Raw genomic sequence first — 13,061 nt, 5'->3', positions numbered from 1 at the left:
GGATAAATCAACCAGCACTGGACCAAGATCGGCAACCGGAAAACTGAGCCGTCAAATCGAAACTTGTGAAACTCTTCCGGTAAGTTATTGATATCACTCATTTATTATAATTGTCAACCATTTTTGATTATTTTATTATTATATATTTTTAGATGGTGGACGGCTTCCAGAAAATTGAGTTGCAAAATATGCCCCCTGCTCCAGAAAAAAAAAGAATTTTCCACCGATTCGAAGTACTTATACGACATGGCCCATGCAATTTCTAGCGGCGTGCAAAAAGAACTTGGATCTGGCTAACATCAAACCAGGGAAAATTGTACATTCTCGGTGGCTCTCCAAGGCCGCTAGATTATTGCGATTATATGTGACAACGGAAAATCCAGATGCAAATTTAAGAATTCTGGTTGAATTTATAATTAAATGTTATGTGCCAATGTACTTCAATATCAAGTATTACAGCTCTGTCGTGTACGGCAACGCATTATTTTTCAAGTTCATTGGTTGGTCACGATTTCTAGAACCTCGCTTGCGCAAAATTGTCAATCAAGTAATTAATGATAATTCATATTATGCGCATTCGGAAAATATCTTGTTATCAATGTTGTTTGATGATAGGAAAGAAAAGCGCGACTGTGCCATCAAGAAAATTCTACGCTATCGAACCGATGTTGACGGGCCAATGGAACTTAGAGTCTAGAAAAAACCAGATATAAACTTAAATTGCACAAGTTATACGGAAATGATCAATTTGAATGATATAAATATCGTATTTGAACAACCATTCACGCGAAGCATTCCGTACGATACATTGAAAGAATATTTAAATCAAGATGATCCACCGTTTAATGATCCAAAAATTCCATCACACATACAAGGAACGGAACGACATGTTCAATTGCTAGCTAGCGTTTCCAAACGGGTTATACCGGAAAATGTAGAGGCTGTTATGGCGACGACATTAGAGAGCCGTGCGAAATTGCCCAGACTAGAAAGTAAAAAAGACTTCAAACAATAATTTTTTTTAATTTCTTTTCTATAACTCACTTAAATTAATTTTTTTCATTTACATATGTTCTGACTAAATAAATTTCTTAAGAGAAAAAATAGATATTATTATAAATAAATAAATAAAAATAAAGAAAAAACATAGCAATTTAGCTGATTTTTTCATGTAAATCACCAAAAATGGTGATTTTTTGAAATGATTGTATGGAGAACCCCCCAGGGGAGTTCCAGGGTGTGTGCCACTGGCATGGGTGGATCGGCCGTCCAAAGTTAGTGGGGGTCGGTCATACATTTGGACTCGATTGGAGCACTCTAAATGGGTCAAAGTGGAATTTTTCAAAATTTGTCCCTGCCCAAAGGTTCGACCCAAATTGGGGGACATCAAAATTCGTTTCAGAGGTATGGTTCCTTCGGCAAAGTATCTTATTTTGATCCCTAGAATATGATTTTCATAGAGCAATGGGCGATTTTTTTGCCTCCCCACAAATCGACCCGGCCTAGTACATATATATGTATATGTATATATATGTATAACGAAATTTTTTTCGTTACGTTCAATCCGCTTGAGGATATGTATAAGTATACGTATGTTTTTATTCTCTTTTATGCTATATTCTTCTTGCTATTTTTTGCTCACTTTTTTGGAAGCAATTCCTCTCACAGCTTAATAAGCTGAAGAGGTATTGTTCGTATTATTTGCAAGTATCCCTCTCATGTGCTGAACACAATGAGCGCGACAGACTGCAAACGACATTTGTCAAATATTAAAATACACACGTTCTTATGGACACAGTTATTTTGACAGCTGCACGACTACACGACTGCAGGCCGACAGTTGTCGCTTTCGCTAACTTCAATATATTCTTATATTTGCCAACGACAGTAGAGTTGACAGTAGGGAGATGAGGTAGAGTGGTGATGCCACTAATATGTAAAATGTAAAATTATTCAAAGCTCTACCAAACCTGACGTTATTTTACAATTAAAAGCATAAAATAGATCTATTATATCATTTGTAATAACAAGTGATAATTTAAAGCAAATAAATTTACCTATTTACTTATTTTTTGCATAAAAAATTTCACTTTGACCAAGATATTAAAATTTCATTGAAGTGCAAGGTATTAGTAGGGCCACAATGAAATTGTTATGTTGCTGCCTTCTCACAAATGTTCATGTAGAAGGATTCACAACTCCATTTTCAGTTCACTGTCATGCTGCTGCAGTCTGTCGCGCTCAGCACATCACAGTTAATGAACTGGAGCGGTATTGACAGAATAATTAGAAAATGAATTTGTATTGATTTTTTTTTGTGGATTGTGTGCAAGAATGATAGAGAAAGAGATTATGCAATGCGCATTTTTGTTTTTAGTCAGCTGTTCTTGCTGACGTCACGGTTGACTTATTATTCGCCCGCGCCTTTGAATGTGAATTCGAATTGTATTTTCGCGTGCAATGCATTAATTGTGAAATTTTATATTTTTTAAAATGAGTTGCGCAGTGTTCGGATGCAATAATAATAAAACAGTACTAAAACAGTGGATTCATTTTTGTGCACTTCGCGCCAGAAGCCTTCGAAAAGAAATTTGCAGTTTGAAATGGGTAATTATAGCATTTTGATTACAATAATTTTACTTTTATAACCAAACACTCTTGCAGGTTTAAGTTCGCGAAGTCTAACGAAGTTGCTACATGGCGCTTTTCTCACATTAACCAGATTTACTCCTGCAGAGTCTAATGAACGGCAGAAAAGGATGGAGTCTCGTTTAAGCCAGGACGTTTTAGAAAATTTTTTTGGCGTAATCCGGTTAAAGGCGGTCTTCACGATCACCCTGACAGGCAGGAGTTCAAGTACATATATGCTGCGTTCCTATATACTTGGTCACAACGAAGGACCGATTACAGATGAAGGAAATGTTGAAGTCGACAACACCCCAGATTTGGAAGGGAATTACTTATCTCTAACCGGTAATTATCAAAATATTAAACGTACATAGTATTATAAACCTAAAACTACAAAAAACATTCTTATATAAAAATGTATTGATGTTAAAAAATGCAAGTATGTACTTACATACAAACTAATTTTTTGCATACTAACCACTGTTTCTTATCCTAATTGTAATAATAATCTTAACTAACAATTTATTCCATTTATTTATACGCATGTACTATATATCTTTAATATATTTTTGCAGGTAATATTTTCCAACGTGTGTCAGTTGATCTAAATTCCACTGACCCAATTGAAAAAAATGATGACGTGGAGATTCTCAACAACGACGGACTTGAGAATTTGGCAGGGTACATCTGCCACAAACTCGGTAAAGACAACCCCGAAATTTGTGCCAATTCAGAAAATTGTTCGTCTTATAATTGGGTGGATCACCTATCTGAAGGAGGACTCTCAAAACCAACAGATATGTTGATGGAGCATATGAAAGCCATGCAAGCAGTATTTGACGACTTAAATAGTACTGATTTGCATATACATATGTAAAAATTACGTCCAGAAGCAATTAGATTTAAGTAATTTTGTAAATTGTAGCACCAAAGTAAAATAATTGTTTTTCAGAGCTAGAAAGTATTTTAGGATTCGTTCCTTAAATAAAAACTTAATTGAAAATATGTATATATATTAAATAAGACAATAAATTGATAGTTGGTCACAAAATATTCAATATTTTTTTTGCATAAATGTATGTTTATAGTTGAAACAAACACAGCAAAGAGATAAAATTAAATAATACAACGAAAATACAATGAAATGAATATGTAGGTAAATGTTCACTATAAAATATTCACTTATATTGATATCTTTTATTAATATTCACTTATATTGATGTTAAATTTGATGATATTCATGATTTTGTATGCCTGCAATACAAAATTGCTTCTTATTGCAAAGAAAAACAACCAACTGAAAATCAGCTGATTGTACGTTGGTCAACCGTGACATGGATAATATGATACGAGACTCTTTGTTTCGAGAGAGAGCTATCAAAACTCGCATATTTTATAACATTTGTCAATGATGCCACTGCTGAAAAAAATTATATAGAGTATGTAATAAATTATACAAAACACTAAATAAAACACTTTGAAAATGCATACATATATAAAAGCTAAAATGCAAAATCATTAATAAATTTACATAAACATTTATTTTGCACAGTTCAATGAAATTTCATTTCACACTAATATCGTCAAGTAATTATAGCGCTTTACTTCTGCCATCCCGCCTTTCCTGAAATCAACTGTCAAAAATTCCCTGATCTCCTTGGCTGTCAAATAATCAGGGAACGCGTTTGAAAGAAAAATGCGAGAGTCTCGTATCATTCTATCCATGACCGTGACGTAGACGCGCAGAACGAACAAAATTTGAACTCGTCATTGCGCAATCTTGTTTCTATCATTCTTGGGTACCAAGTGCCTAATTAGTAGTGAAATTATAGTGGCTAACTCGTACCAAGTACGCAATTTATAGTATAATTTTTACAGCCCTTTTCACATGCCCTCGCTAATATCACCACTCTCACTATTGTTAGGTTTTTGATATTTGTGATGTTTTCTGCAGGCTGACGTGATTTAAAAAATTTAAATGCTCACAATTTCCTCCCAAATTTGTGATGTCTGAAAGCAATTCACAATGTGAAATTGGTTGTGTTTGTTTTGATAATTTCAATACTATTTAAGTTCGCTGTAAACCTTGAAAATAAAAACCGCAAACTCACCCGTTGGTTTAATGACAACGGCGATTTCAGGTATCGATTTACTGTTGATGCGTATATGCACACGGATTGATCGAGAACCACAATGGTGGAGGCGATGAGGGCGTCGACAGATGGGGCAGCTTATCCGACGGGTCTCCGAAGTCCTCGATGTTGTCGATGGTGGTCGGGTGCCACCACGAGGTGCGGGTGTAAGTACCACTGCCGGCGCGGTTGCCGGTACAGGTGCCGGCGTTGTTGCCGGTGTAGTTGTCGTCGTTGTTGCAGCCACAGTTCGGGGCGCTGGTGTAGGCCCGGTGCGTGGTGCATTGGTAGCCCGAGCGGTTTGCGGGGTTGTTCTGGTGTATCTACATCCATGGTGATCTGTATAGAGAAGATTATTGGTTATAAATTTCTATCAGATAAGCAGACATTGTGATCGTGCCACGGTATGTGGCATGAACGTGTCGTCGTATTGATCGATAATTTTTTGGCTAAGATTCTTGGTTATTTTATACGGCGTCTTAATTCGAACGGTTTATTATTTTTTAGCGGTTTGTTATTGGTGTATTCCTCGTTTTAGTGTTAAATTTAGTGATTTTATTAGTTATATCGCGACATTATCGGTTTGGTTTTTTCGATTTTCGGATTCGGGGTCGTCGGTGGTTGGTACAAAGCACAGCTTCACGAGCGGTCTGGTTAGTGTTCCGTTTTGCGTACGGAGATCCACCCCCCCGTATGTGACCATCGGAGCCATAATGAAGCTTTTCTATGCGGCCCAGCCGCCACTCGGCAGGGGTAGACAATCATCATGAATGAGGGCACAGTCTCCAAGTTTAGGCGCTTGTTCAGGAGTCTTCCAGTGGTATCTTTTGTGGAGATCCTTTATGTATTTGTCCTTCCATCGGCGGCTGAAATCATGATGGAGAATTTTAATTCATTCCCATCGATTTAATAAAGTTAGAGACTTCACGCCTGGCTCAGGAATGGCCAGGATGGGTGCTCCTTTTAGAAAATGCCCTGGAGTTAAGGCGGTGAAATCTGAGGGGTCTTGCGATAGTACTGTGAGTGGCCGTGAATTGAGAACGGCTTCAATTCGATTTAATAACGTCGTGAACTCTTCGTAATTGAATTTATAATTTCCAGCTACCCGTTTGAAATGCGATTTTAAGCTTTTCACAGCTGATTCCCCTAAACCGCCCATACGAGGAGCGCTTGGGGGTATGAATTGCCAATTGATACCTTGAGGGGCGTACTTTTGTACGATGTCGGGTGACACTTGTCTTAAAAAATCCACAAATTGCTTTTCTGTGGCTCGTTGAGCTCCAATAAAGGTTTTGCCATTATCGCTCATGATTTTCGAAGGGTAGCCATGTCGAGCGACGAAGCGAGCAAATGCCGCGAGAAAAGCCTCGGTCGTCAGATTACTACATAGCTCAAGATGTACTGCCTTTGTCGTGAAACATACAAAGACGGCCACATAGCCTTGCATGACAGTGGGAGACCTTAACATGGACGCCTTTACCTGGAAACGCCCAGCAAAATCAACACCTGTTGTGGTGAAAAACAGAGCGAAATTACACCGTTCATGTAGAAGTGCTGCCATAATCTGCGTTCGCATCTTCTGTTTGTGCATAGTGCAAGTCTTGCACGTGAAGATGCAATTCTTGATTAGTAGCTTAACACGGGGGATATAATACTCCTGACGTACCATATGTTGCATGAGGCGATGTTCGGCGTGTAGCATTAAGATGTGGATGTAATGGAGGAATAATGTGGCAAATGGTGACCTCTCTGGAATTATTATGGGGTGGCGTTCATTGTATGTTAGGCTCGAATTAGCGAGCCGACCATTGGCACGAAGCAGACCTTTCGTGTCCAGAAATGGGTTTAAAACTAAGAGTAAGCTCTTTTTATCAATCGGCTTTGATTCTCTTAGTAGTGATATATCGCGGCTGAAGTAGCGCGCTTGTGTATATGCTATTAGTGCGAACTTTGCCTTTTTTAACTCAAGGTGCGTCACTGTGTTGCATGGGAAATTATGTGATCCCTTGACTTTTCTTCTAAGTTGTTCTATAAATTTGAACATATAAGCAACTACTATTTTTTCTTTTTTTTTATAGTAGGGGAAAGCATCGAAAGCCGAAGTGCGGAACTTTAATCCGCTAAACCTAACCTACTCCCAACTCAGGAGTCTCCCACGGAACCACCGGCTAGGTATTACTTCGTGGGAAGGACAAGACATTTAAGTCTCCTCCTAGTCTGTTGAAAAGATCTCATTTTGGTCATTATGAACGCCGACGCTTTGCTGAGAGCTTTCCATTTATCAGTCGACTGACACATGAGTGTCGTCAAGTTATCGACCGTAAAACTACCACCGAGTGTGGTTTTTAGCTGTTCCCTTGTATTCGAAAATGTAGGGCACTGAAATAATACATGTTCAGAGTCTTATATATGCTCTGTACACGTCGGACAGTTCGGACTAATGTCATCGTGGAATCTGAAAAGGTAGCTTCTAAAGCATCCATGTCCACTAAGTATTTGGGTCAGATAGAAATCTAAGTCCCCATGTCGTCTGTCTATTCACGAGTGGATGTCCGGTATAAGTCGATGGGTCCAGCGCCCTTTGGATGAGGAATTCCACCGCTCCTGCCACATTTTAGTACTCTTATTTCTCTCCTCTGTCCTTACCGATACTGTTTTAGGCGTTGATAATTGATATAAACGCTCGAGTTCATCTCCCTGGATGTCAATGGGCGGCATGCTGGCTAATACTTCAGCAGCGTCGGTTGATATAGTCCGGAAAGCACTTATTACCCGAATTGCAGAAAGCCTATGCACTGCAAATATTTGTTTTGCATACGCTTTTATATCCATTGCCTGTATCCATACTGGTGCCGCATACAGTATTACGGAACTCATTGCTTTCGCTATTAAGAATCGCCGGCTGGAACGCACACAGCCTCTATTGGTCATCATTCTCGATAGCGCATTATAAATTCTGTTTGCCTTCGCGGAAGAATACGCCAGGTGTTCTTTAAATTTTAACTTGGAATCCAATATTACTCCCAGATACTTCAGTTGCGGCTGTAAAGTTATCTTGCACTCCCCTATGGTGAGCTCTATTCGTTCTTCTATCAGTCCCAGTTATGAGTAAAACTTCTGTTTTTTCCTCCGCCAGTTTCAGCCTCATAGATGAGAACCATTGGCGTAGACTATTTAAGCACTCATTACATTTATTTCTCAGGTCGGCTAATTGTTTGGCGACTGCTACCACCATGAGGTCGTCCGCATAAGCTACTAGTTTCACGTCTGTTGGTTGCTGTCTTCTTAGCACCCCGTCATACATAAGGTTCCATAATAGTGGGCCTAACACTGAGCCTTGTGGTACTCCACTTGAGATAGAGTAGCTCTTGGTGCCTTCGTCCGTCTCAAAAATCAACTTTCTGTTTTTAAAATAGCTCGTTATTATGTTTATGAGGTACTCAGGGACCCGTATTTCATCCAGGGCTTTTATTATGTCTGCCCATTTTGCTGAGTTGAACGCATTTTTGACATCCAGGGTAATCAGCGCACAATAATTTTTTGTGCCACCTTTCCATCTTTTGCTACTTACTGCACATTTCGCAATATCGACGACTTCTCGTAGTGCGTCAATAGTGGATCTCTTTTTTATGACGCCGTATTGTCCCTCTGATAATCCGCCGGCTTTTTAAATAGCTAGTTCCAAGCGGTTTCTTACAATGCTTTCGTACACTTTCCCAATCGTGTCGAGCATGCAAAGAGGTCGATATGATGAAGGTTCTTCTGGTGGCTTTTTTGGCTTTGGTAGTAGAACCAGGCGCTGAATCTTCCACGGATCGGGGAACACATCTTCTAATATACACGCATTGTACATGTTAATAAATAAACTGGGTCTAAGAGTTATGGCTTCTTTAAGGGCTCTATTTGGTATACCACCTATTCCAGGCGCTTTAGAGTTTTTGATTTTTTTCGCAATAGCCAATGGTTCGTCTTCTGTGACTAATAGAGGTGGCTCCGTAGCTTCGTTTCTTTTAATGTAGGAAATGGATGCATGTGTGGGGAATAACGCTTCGACAACATTTTTCATAAATGATGCGTTCTTAAGTTGCTGCGACTTATTTTTGAATTTCGACATACAAATTTTGTATGCCGATCCTCAGGGGTCTATGTTCGCTTCCTCACATAGCTTTTCGAAACAGGATCTCTTACTACGGCTAATGGCTAACTTCAGGAGCTTTCTTTGGCATATAAATGCTTCTCTGAGACGGTTTCGTTGTGCGCGTCGTCTAGCTGAGTGACAGAGCTTCCTAAGCTTGGCAATTTCGTCGCTCCACCAGTATATCGGCTTTCGATTGTTATTGTATTTCGTCCTGCGCATAGTTGCGTCGCATGCTGCAACTAGTTCCTTCTGCACAGCGGATACGAAGTGGGTGGCGTCTTCGCCTGGTGCCTTTGCCGCACTCCAGACGCTCTCGAAGACGTCGGTATCAAATTCCTTTTCACGCCAACTACGTTTTCGAGAGGGATTTCTGCGAGACAGTTCCCTTTCTTGGGAGAACGAAACTTCAGCGATTATAGCCATATGGTCGCTATTTGTGTAAATATCTGATACCTTTCACTTAATACGTCTGCTAAGCGTGTCGTTAGCACACATTAGGTCTATTATAGAACCTTTATTACCCTTTTGAAACGTATTTTTTTGTGCCATTGTTTAGAATCGTGAGGTTTGTTTGACTCAAAAATTCTAGAATGAGGTGACCACGGTGATTTGTAATTTTGCTACCCCAAGCAGTAGACCATGTGTTAAAATCACCCGCTATTATTATTGGCGATTTGTTTCTGGTCTCTAGAGACAGCTCCAGGAGAAAATCTTCAAATTCTCTAATTGTTGCGCTAGGACGAGCATAGCAGCTTACAAAATATATACCATGCATCTTCGCCCATGTAAAGCCGTTATGGACTTCTTTGGAGCGGGATGAGAAAGCTTGTCCTTTGCAGGCCCATATTGCTGCCTTGCCACTTCTATCTTTACACCAAGTGCTCTCCGAACGCAGTCTATATGGTTCGCTTGGTAAGGCGACATCTATATTCTCTTCTTGAACTGTTTGTTTTAACTGATCTTGTGCTGCAGCGCAGTGATTAAGGTTTAGCTGTAACAACCTCATTTTTTCATTGTTTTCATCATTTGTACATACTTCGGCAACTACTCTGAGAGCTCTTGGAAACGATGAAAATCGTTCAAGGATGTCGGTGTCATCCAATAATGTGTGAAAGGTGGCGATTTTTCGACCTTCTGGGGCGATAATGTTGCGCATGGGGGATTGTGGCCAAGAATCAGGAGATTCTATCAACCATCGGGGGCCATTCCACCAGAGGGTGGTAGTGGCAAGGTGCAGTGGCTTGCACCCTCTTGTACCTAGATCGGCAGGATTGTCAGCACTGGCTACGTGACGCCAAGTGGCTGATCCCACTAGGTCAAGTATTTGAGACGTTCGATTGTAAATATACGTCTTCCATGCATGTGGTGATTTCCACCACGCTAGTACAATTTCGGAATCGGACCACATATATAGTTTGCATTTTGTCATGTTTAAATGCTTTTGCACCATGGCTACTAATTTGGAAAGTAGTAGTGCGCCACATAACTCAAGTCGTGGGAGACTTATAGTTTTCAAAGGTGCCACCTTTGCTTTTGCTACTAATAAGTGGCTTGCGGTCATTTTTCGTGCGCACATAGATAGTAGCGCAGTATGCCTTTTCTGAGGCGTCACAAAAGCCATGTAATTCGACTTTGTGTTCGGGGGAGTAGTTTACCCATCGTGGAATTTGTATCTGAGAAATATCATTCAGACTGTTAGCGTCTTTCTAAGCGAAGAGGTTTCACTTGTTCATCCCAATCGGTTCCATCTAGCCATAATTCTTTTATTAATATTTTCGCTTGGATCATAATTGGCGAAAGCCATCCTGCGGGGTCGAAAAGTTTTGCCACCGAGGATAAAATCTGTGTTTTCGTTATGGCTGATAATGCGGATATGGACTCTGTCGTGTATGAGAACTGGTCCGATATCGCATTCCATTGGATGCCTAATGTTTTTGTTGTACTTTCCTTTTCGAATACAAGGAAATTAGTGTCCAACAAATTTTCGTTTGGAATTTTTTTTAGTATATTTGGATGATTTGCCGTAATCTTTTTTAAAGGAAACCCTGCGGATTTGAGGGCTTTTATTACCTGTGATAAGGCCTCGTATGCTTGTGGAAGAGTGTGACTTCCAGACAGAATATCGTCTACATAAGTTTGAGTTTTCAACACTTCAGTTGCCAGAGGATATTCTGACTTTGTGTTGTCTGCCAATTCGTGGAGGGTTCGAATGGCTAGATATGGTGCACAGTTAACGCCAAAGGTAATTGTTTTTAATTGGAGGTCGCGTAAAGGACTGGTGGGGGATCTTCGAAACATAATACGTTGAAAATCGTGGTCGTCTTTATGTACGACTATTTGCCGATACATTTTTTCAACGTCCCCATTGAATACGTATTTGAATATACGCCAGTTTAATATCAGAAGCATTAAATCTGGTTGGAGTGTGGGTCCCGTAAATAGGATATCATTTAGGGAATTCTCTGAACTAGTGGTTTTCGAGGCATTAAAAACAACTCTTACTTTTGTTGTTTTTTTGTCTGGCTTCACTACGGCGTGATGTGGCAGATAAAAGGAGTAGTATTTGCCGTTGACGATTTTCTCCCCTGGGGTTACTTCCTCCATGTGATCTAAATGGAGGTATTCTTCTAACACACCATCATATTCAGATTTGAGTTCGCCTTTTTTAAGTAAGTTTCTTTCCATACTTAGAAACTGCTGTATTGCAGAGGTGCGAGAGTGACCTAAGGCGAGTGTGTTAGGAAATTGTTGCTTAAGTGTAGTCGTACGACGTACCGACCGATTTCTGATCTAGTAGTTGTGGCTTTGTAAAAATCCTCACAATACTGATCTTCAGGGGTTGTGACTGATATGGGGGGGAGTTCTTCTTTTCCCAAAATTTTCTCAATTGTGAATTGAGGTACTCATTTGAGACTTTCTCAACTTGAGTTGTCAATGTTATGACTGGTTCCGCAACTAGTCCACTTAGGACCCATCCGAAAATGGTATTTTGCGCCAGAAGTGTATTAGTAATTTTCTCAATACCTTCGAGTATTATCTGTGGTATGAGATCGCTGCCTAATAGAAGATCTATTTGAGCGGGTGTGTAGCAGTTTGGGTCTGCTAGCTTTAGGTGTGAAACCTTTTGCCAATGCTTGCTATTTATATGATAGCTTGGTAACATGTTGGTTAATTGCGGTAAGACAATAGCTTCTGCTTGTATGCGCTCATCCGCTTTGGGGGAAAAGAAGGTAATGGGGCAGATTTTATTTGAGTTTTAAAGAACTCTTCCGCCCATTCCCGTGATTTCAAAGTTGGCCAGTTTTGTTGGTAACTGTAGCCTGTTTTGTGCCCTAGAGGCTATAAATGATCGCTATGATCCTTGGTCTATTAAGGCTCTGAGTTTAAACAGTTCTCCTCGGTGTTCGATGGAGACAACTGCTGTGGGTAATAGTACCCTACTGTGGTTTTCGCTATGTAGCGTTTGGGTTTTCATCGCCTTGAGCAGCATGGTGCTTCTTGGCAGTTTTCAGAATTTGTTGTGGCAACTAATCCTGTTGCTCGTTTTACGTTTGCATTGGTTGGGGGTGAGCTGGAAAAATTGGTTAAATGTAACATAGAGTGATGTCTTTTATGGCAATAAACGCAATTAAATTTGCTTTCGCAATCTTTAAGCGTATGCGTATGTGACAGACAGTTGATACATATTTTTTTCGTTCTTACGAAATTGTTTCGATCGCTAACATTCATTTTTTTGAATTTTTCGCATGATTTTAGTTTGTGACCTCCTCTACAAAGTTCGCATGACGTTCGCTTATATTGTTCAGAAGTGAACGATTGATTTTTAAAAAAGCTTCTATTTAAATTATTGTGGCTACTTGCTTGCGGTCTATTGAAGCTTCTATTGAGGTCGTTTTGAACGTTTTTAGTTCTGACTAGTTTTTTATCTACCCTTTCTGCTATTTCATATTGGGTAGTTAGAAATTCTTTCATTTGCTGCCACGTTGGGCACTTTCTTCGCGATGAGAGCGATTGCTCCCACAAAAGTAACGATTTTTCTGGTAATGCAGCTGTGCATACATATATTTACCAGAATGGGGTCCTAATTATCTGTGGGAATATTCTGTGTCGATAAAACGGACAAACAATTTGAAACCCTGGATTGAAGCTTTATGAATTCTTCA

The sequence above is a fragment of the Bactrocera tryoni genome, unplaced genomic scaffold (assembly GCF_016617805.1).
Source record: "Bactrocera tryoni isolate S06 unplaced genomic scaffold, CSIRO_BtryS06_freeze2 scaffold_25, whole genome shotgun sequence".
NCBI lineage: Eukaryota > Metazoa > Arthropoda > Insecta > Diptera > Tephritidae > Bactrocera > Bactrocera tryoni.
Note: the sequence above shows the minus strand (reverse complement) of the source record.